General features: G+C 44.6%; 1 non-coding gene across 1 annotated transcript; it reads left to right on the forward strand.

The window, feature by feature from the left end:
- Positions 1-5,127: 5,127 nt before the first annotated feature.
- On the forward strand, positions 5,128-5,200 carry TRNAF-GAA. Its single transcript has one exon. It is a non-coding gene; the product is annotated as a tRNA-Phe (tRNA).
- The last annotated feature ends 903 nt before the right edge of the window (positions 5,201-6,103 follow it).

The following is a 6,103-nucleotide window of genomic DNA, read 5'->3' on the forward strand; positions in this document are numbered from 1 at the left end:
TACTGTGTGCAGAGCACTGTACTAAGCGCTTGGGAAGTACAAGTTGGCAACATATATAGCCCAACAGTGGGCTCACAGTCTAGAAGTCCTAAGCACTTGGGAGGGTACAGTACAACAGAGTTGCTAGAAATGTTTTATTGTTGTATCATACTTTCCCAAGTGCTTAGTACAGTGCTCTACACACAGTAAGCACCCAATAAATATGATTGAATGAATGAATGATTGAATGAATGAGGAGTTTACAATCAATCATCGGTATTTATTCTTAACTACATGGCTTAGTGGATAGAGCGAGGGCCTGAGAATCAGAAGGATCTGTTTTCTAATCCTGACTCTGCCACGTGTCTGCTGTGTGACCCTGGGCTAGTCACTTCACTTCTCTGGGCCTCAGTTACCCCATCTGTAAAATGGAGATTGAGAGTGTGAGCCCCATGTGGGTCAGGGACTGTGTCCAACCTGATTAATTTGTATCTACCCCAGCATTTAGAACAGTGCTTGGCACTTAAGTGCCATAATTAACTACAGCATGTTCAGCCATTTATAGCTACTGCCTTCCCCCAAAGATTGAAAGCTCTCACTAAATCAATTGTATTTATTGGGTCTTTACTGTGTACAGTGACTGTACTACAATAATAATAATAATGATGATGGTATTTATTAAGCACTTACTATGTGCAAAGCACTGTTCTAAGCACTGGGGGGATACAAGGTGATCAGGTTGTCCTCGTGGGGCTCACAGTCTTAATCCCCTCCTTCCTCTCCCCCTCCTCCCCCTCCCGCCTGCCTTACCTCCTTCCCCTCCCCACAGCACCTGTATATATGTATATATGTTTGTACGGATTTATTGCTCTATTTATTGATTTATTTTATCTGTACATATTTATTCTATTTATTTTATTTTGTTAATATGTTTTGTTTTGTTCTCTGTCTCCCCCTTCTAGACTGTGAGCCCACTGTTGGGTAGGGACCATCTCTATATGTTGCCAACTTGTCCTTCCCAAGTGCTTAGTACAGTGCTCTGCACACAGTAAGTGCTCAATAAATACGATTGAATGAATGAATGAATGAACTGAAAGCTCTCACTAAATCAATGGTATTTGCTGGGTCCTTACTGTGTACAGTGACTGTACTATAGTAATAATAATAATGATGATGGTATTTATTAAGCACTTACTATGTGCAAAGCACTGTTCTAAGCGCTGAGGGAATACAAGGTGATCAGGTTGTCCCTCGTAGGGTTCACAGTCTTAATCCCCATTTTACAGATGAGGTAGCTGAGGCACAGAGAAGTGAAGTGACTTGTCCAAAGTCACACAGCTGGCAATTGGCAGAGCCGGAATTTGAACCCATGACCTCTGACTCCAAAGCCCGGGCTCTTTCCACTGAGCCACGCTGCTTCATGAGCTTGGGAGAGTACAATACAACAGAGTTGGGAGATACAATCCCTGCCCACAAGGAGCAGGCATCATAGAGAAGCAGCATGGCTTAGTGGAAACAGCACAGGCTTGGGAGTCAGAGGATGTGGGTTCTATCAATCAATCAATCAATCAATCGTATTTATTGAGCGCTTACTATGTGCAGAGCACTGTACTAAGCGCTTGGGAAGTACAAATTGGCAACACATAGAGACAGTCCCTACCCAACAGTGGGCTCAATCCCGCTCAAGTTCTAATCCCGCCTCTGCCACTTGTCTGCTATTTTACTTGTACATATTTATTCCATTTATTTTATTTTGTTAATATGTTTTCTTTTGTTCCCTGTCTCCCCCTTCTAGACTGTGAGCCCACTGTTGGGTAGGGACCGTCTCTATATGTTGCCAACTTGTAATTCCCAAGTGCTTAGTACAGTGCTCTGCACACAGTAAGCGCTCAATAAATACGATTGAATGAATGAATGAATGAATTTGGGCAAGTCACTTGACATCTCTGGGCCTCAGTTACATTATCTGTAAAATGGGGATTAAAAGTGTGAGCCCCACATGGGATAACCTGATTACCCCATATTTACCCCAGCGCTTAGAACAGTGCATGGCACATAGTAAGCGCTTAACAAACACTATCCCTATCATATTTTTAATTGGTATTTTTTTGTACATTCCCTCCTACCCTTGGCTTCAAGGCTGTCCATCACCTCGCCCCCTCCTACCTCCCCTCCCTTCTCTCCTTCTCCAGCCCAGCATGCACCCTCTGCTCCTCTGCCGCTAATCTCCTCACCGTTAGGCCTCGTTCTCGCCTGTCCCGCCGTCGACCCCCGGCCCACATCCTCTCCTGGGCCTGGAATGCCCTCCCTCCGCACATCCGCCAAGCTAGCTCTCTTCCTCCCTTCAAGGTCCTACTGAGAGCTCACCTCCTCCAGGAGGCCTTCCCACACTGAGCCCCTTCCTTCCTCTCCCCCTCGTCCCCCTCTCCACCCCCCCATCTTACCTCCTTCCCTTCCCCACAGCACCTGTATATATGTATATATGTTTGTACATACTTATTACCCTATTTATTCATTTATTTATTTTACTTGTACCTATCTATTTTATTTATTTTATTTTGTTAGTAGGTTTGGTTTTGTTCTCTGTCTCCCCCTTCTAGACTGTGAGCCCACTGTTGGGTAGGGACTTTCTCTATATGTTGCCAGCTTGTACTTCCCAAGCGCTTAGTACAGTGCTCCGCACACAGTAAGCGCTCAATAAATACGATTGATTGATTGATTGATTGATTTAGTGGTACAAGCATTGCTCTGGGAATCAGGAAACCTGGGGTCTAGCCTCAGTTCTGCCCGTAGTTGGTTACCATGTGTAACCAGTTGCCCTCCTGGCTGCCTACTGAAGATTCAGTGCACTCTGCACCCCAGCGGGAATGTGACTGACCGGGCCAAGAGAGTGCTAGAGCTGCTGGGCAAGCCACTGGCACTAGAATCAGTTCATTCATTCATTCAATCGTATTTACTGAGCGCTTACTGTGTGCAGAGCACTGGACTAAGCGCTTGGGAAGTCCAGGTTGGCAACACAGAGAGACGGTCCCTACCCAACAGTGCGCTCGCAGTCTCCGTGCACGTTCTCAGTTCTGAAGTGTCAGCACCCAGCCTCGTCCACTGTTCCTGAGAGGAGACTTTGCTTAATACAGAGAAGATGCTCAGTAAATATGTCTGATTCTAATAAAGCAAAAGTTCTGACCCGTGGGACACTTAATCCTTGACCTTTCCTGCCAAAAAGTGGGCTAATTAAGGTCCAGGTATGACATGGCCTGGGAGGTCCCATCATCATCATCATCATCATCAATCGTATTTATTGAGCGCTTACTATGTGCAGAGCACTGTACTAAGTGCTTGGGAAGTACAAGTTGGCAACATATAGAGACAGTCCCTACCCAACAGTGGGCTCACAGTCTAAAAGGGGGAGACAGAGAACAAAACCAAACATATTAACAAAATAAAATAAATAGGATAGTTATGTACAAGTAAAATAAATAAATAAATAGAGTAATAAATATGTACAACCATATATACATATATACAGGTGCTGTGGGGATATAGAGGTGCTGTCCCAGGTTACCTCACCTGAGACTGTGTGAGAAAAGATCTTCTTGCCTCACTCACGGCATAACTGAAGTAGCTCCATGGCTCCAACTATTCCAAAGAAAGGACCACCTTCTACCACTCAGCCTCAGTCGTGGGAAGGAACAGCATTCCCGAAGACAGGTTCTGCTTCCCTGCCATTTTCTTCCGTTTTCTGAGCTGACACCCTTCCTCAGAGTGAGCAACCCTTCCTCAGAGTAAGCAATTCTTCTTGAAGCCCTACGAGGCTTTCCTCATTTCCCCTGGGGCCTCCCCTGAGCCGAGGAGAGGGCCACCCTGGCAATGATGACAAGTCTTCCGCATCATGATAAAGCCGTATAACTTGAATCCTTGACAAGCAGGAAACGCTCCTCGGCTTTGGAACGGGGCACAAGCACCTAAGGAACAGGATGAGAAAAGCAGGAAACTGAAGCAGAAGCTAGGAGTCCTCAAGCAGAAATAATAATAATAACAGTTACTAATTGTGGTATTGTTTAAACGCTTACTATATGCCAAGTGCTGGGGTAGATATAAGATAATTGGGTGAGACACAGTCCCTGTCCCACAGAGGGCTCGGAGCCTTAATCCCCATTTTACAGATGAGGGAACTGGGGCACGGAGAAGTCAAGTGACATCCCCTTCTCCCCCTCCCCATCCCCCCAGCCTTACCTCCTTCCCCTCCCCACAGCACCTGTATATATGTTTGTTCAGATTTATTACTCTATTTATTTATTTTACTTGTACATATTTATTCTATTTATTTTATTTCGTTATTTGTTTTATTTTGTTGTCTGTCTCCCCCTTCTAGACTGTGAGCCCGCTGTTGGGTAGGGACCGTCTCTATATGTTGCCAACTTGGACTTCCCAAGCGCTTAGTACAGTGCTCTGCACACAGTAAGCGCTCAATAAATACGATTGATTGAATGAATGAATGCCCTATCCACCAGGCCATCCAGAAATAGACCAAGGATGATAGTTTTGCCTTTGATGATGATAGCATTTATTAAGCACTTGCTATGTGCAAAGCACTGTTCTAAGCACTGGGGAGGTTACAAGGTGATCAGGTTGTCCCACCGGGGGCTCACAGTCTTAATCCCCATTTTACAGATGAGGTAACTGAGGCACGGAGAAGTTAAGTGACTTGACCAAAGTCACACAGCTGACAGTTGAACGAGCCGGGATTTGAACCCATGACCTCGGACTCCAAAGCCCGTGTTCTTTCCATTGAGCCACGCTGCTTTGATAGTCACTGGATCTTATTGCCAGTCCCCACCATGAGGGAATTTCACTGGATTGGGCCGGCCAGCCTCACAAGTAAGGTTTGAGTTTTCGCATTTCTAAAATGAGATGATATTTGGAAACTCCAGGAGGCTAAAGGAGAAGAGGTGAGGGGAATAGAGGGAGACCTATGAGCACTGAGGAGAAAATATAAAGGGTTTTGAATTCCTTGAAAGCAAGCTGTAATTTCAATGAAAACTCTCACGTCACTTAATATTGGGGAAAAGGAGAAAATATAAAGGGTTTTGAATTCCTTGAAAGAAAGCTGTAATTTCATTGAAAATGAATTTTTTCATTCATTTCGGCGCCGAAATAGCTCAGTTGGGAGAGCGTTAGACTGAAGATCTAAAGGCCCCTGGTTCGATCCCGGGTTTCGGCACGTATTGTATCATACTTCTCAGCATATCCTCTCCCCCTTTTAGACTGTGAGCCCACTATTGGGTAGGGACTGTCTCTTTATGTTGCCAATTTGTACTTCCCAAGCGCTTAGTACAGTGCTCTGCACACAGTAAGCGCTCAATAAATACGATTGATGATGATGATGATTGAAAACTCTCACGTCACTTAATAGTGGGGAAAAGGACTGGTCTGTTTCCTAAATACTTTTATAATTTTCCTCTCATTTTAAAGACTTTGAGGAAATGTGAAGTTCCAAACACTCCTTTCCCAAGAGAATGGTCACAATTCTCAGATTTAGACCTCAGATTTGACATCGAATGATGCTTTTTGAATACCATCATGATTCTTTTGGAGAAGTGTTAAAAGACTTTAAAGTCTTCCCTTGCACCACTTCCTTGCAGGATTCAGAGTTAAATGATCCCCACAAGCCCTTCCCTCCTCTCCCCGCTCTGAAGCGCCCACCCCACCCACCTTTTTAATCAATCAATCAATCAATCGCATTTATTGAGCGCTTACTGTGTGCAGAGCACTGTACTAAGCGCTTGGGAAGTCCAAGTTGGCAACATATAGAGACGGTCCCTACCCAACAGTGGGCTCACAGTCTAGAAGTGTACAAGTAATATGAATACAGTAATATCAGAAGTGGATTTATAGAGCAGGTGAGAAATATTTTAGCAGGCAGCTGAGAAGCAGGAGAAAGATGAGATGAGGTAACAGGAAAAGTGTGGTGAGGGGGTGATGGGGAAACTTAGGGAAGTTTATGCCTGATGGCACTGATTGATAGTAGACTATATCCCACTTCTAGAAGGAGCGCTGAATATGGGAGAACACAAACCTGAAAAAGTTCTTATAGTCGACCTAATATCAATCAATCACTCAATCG

This window comes from Tachyglossus aculeatus, chromosome 6 (genome assembly GCF_015852505.1).
Source record: "Tachyglossus aculeatus isolate mTacAcu1 chromosome 6, mTacAcu1.pri, whole genome shotgun sequence".
In the NCBI taxonomy this organism is placed as follows: Eukaryota; Metazoa; Chordata; class Mammalia; order Monotremata; family Tachyglossidae; genus Tachyglossus; species Tachyglossus aculeatus.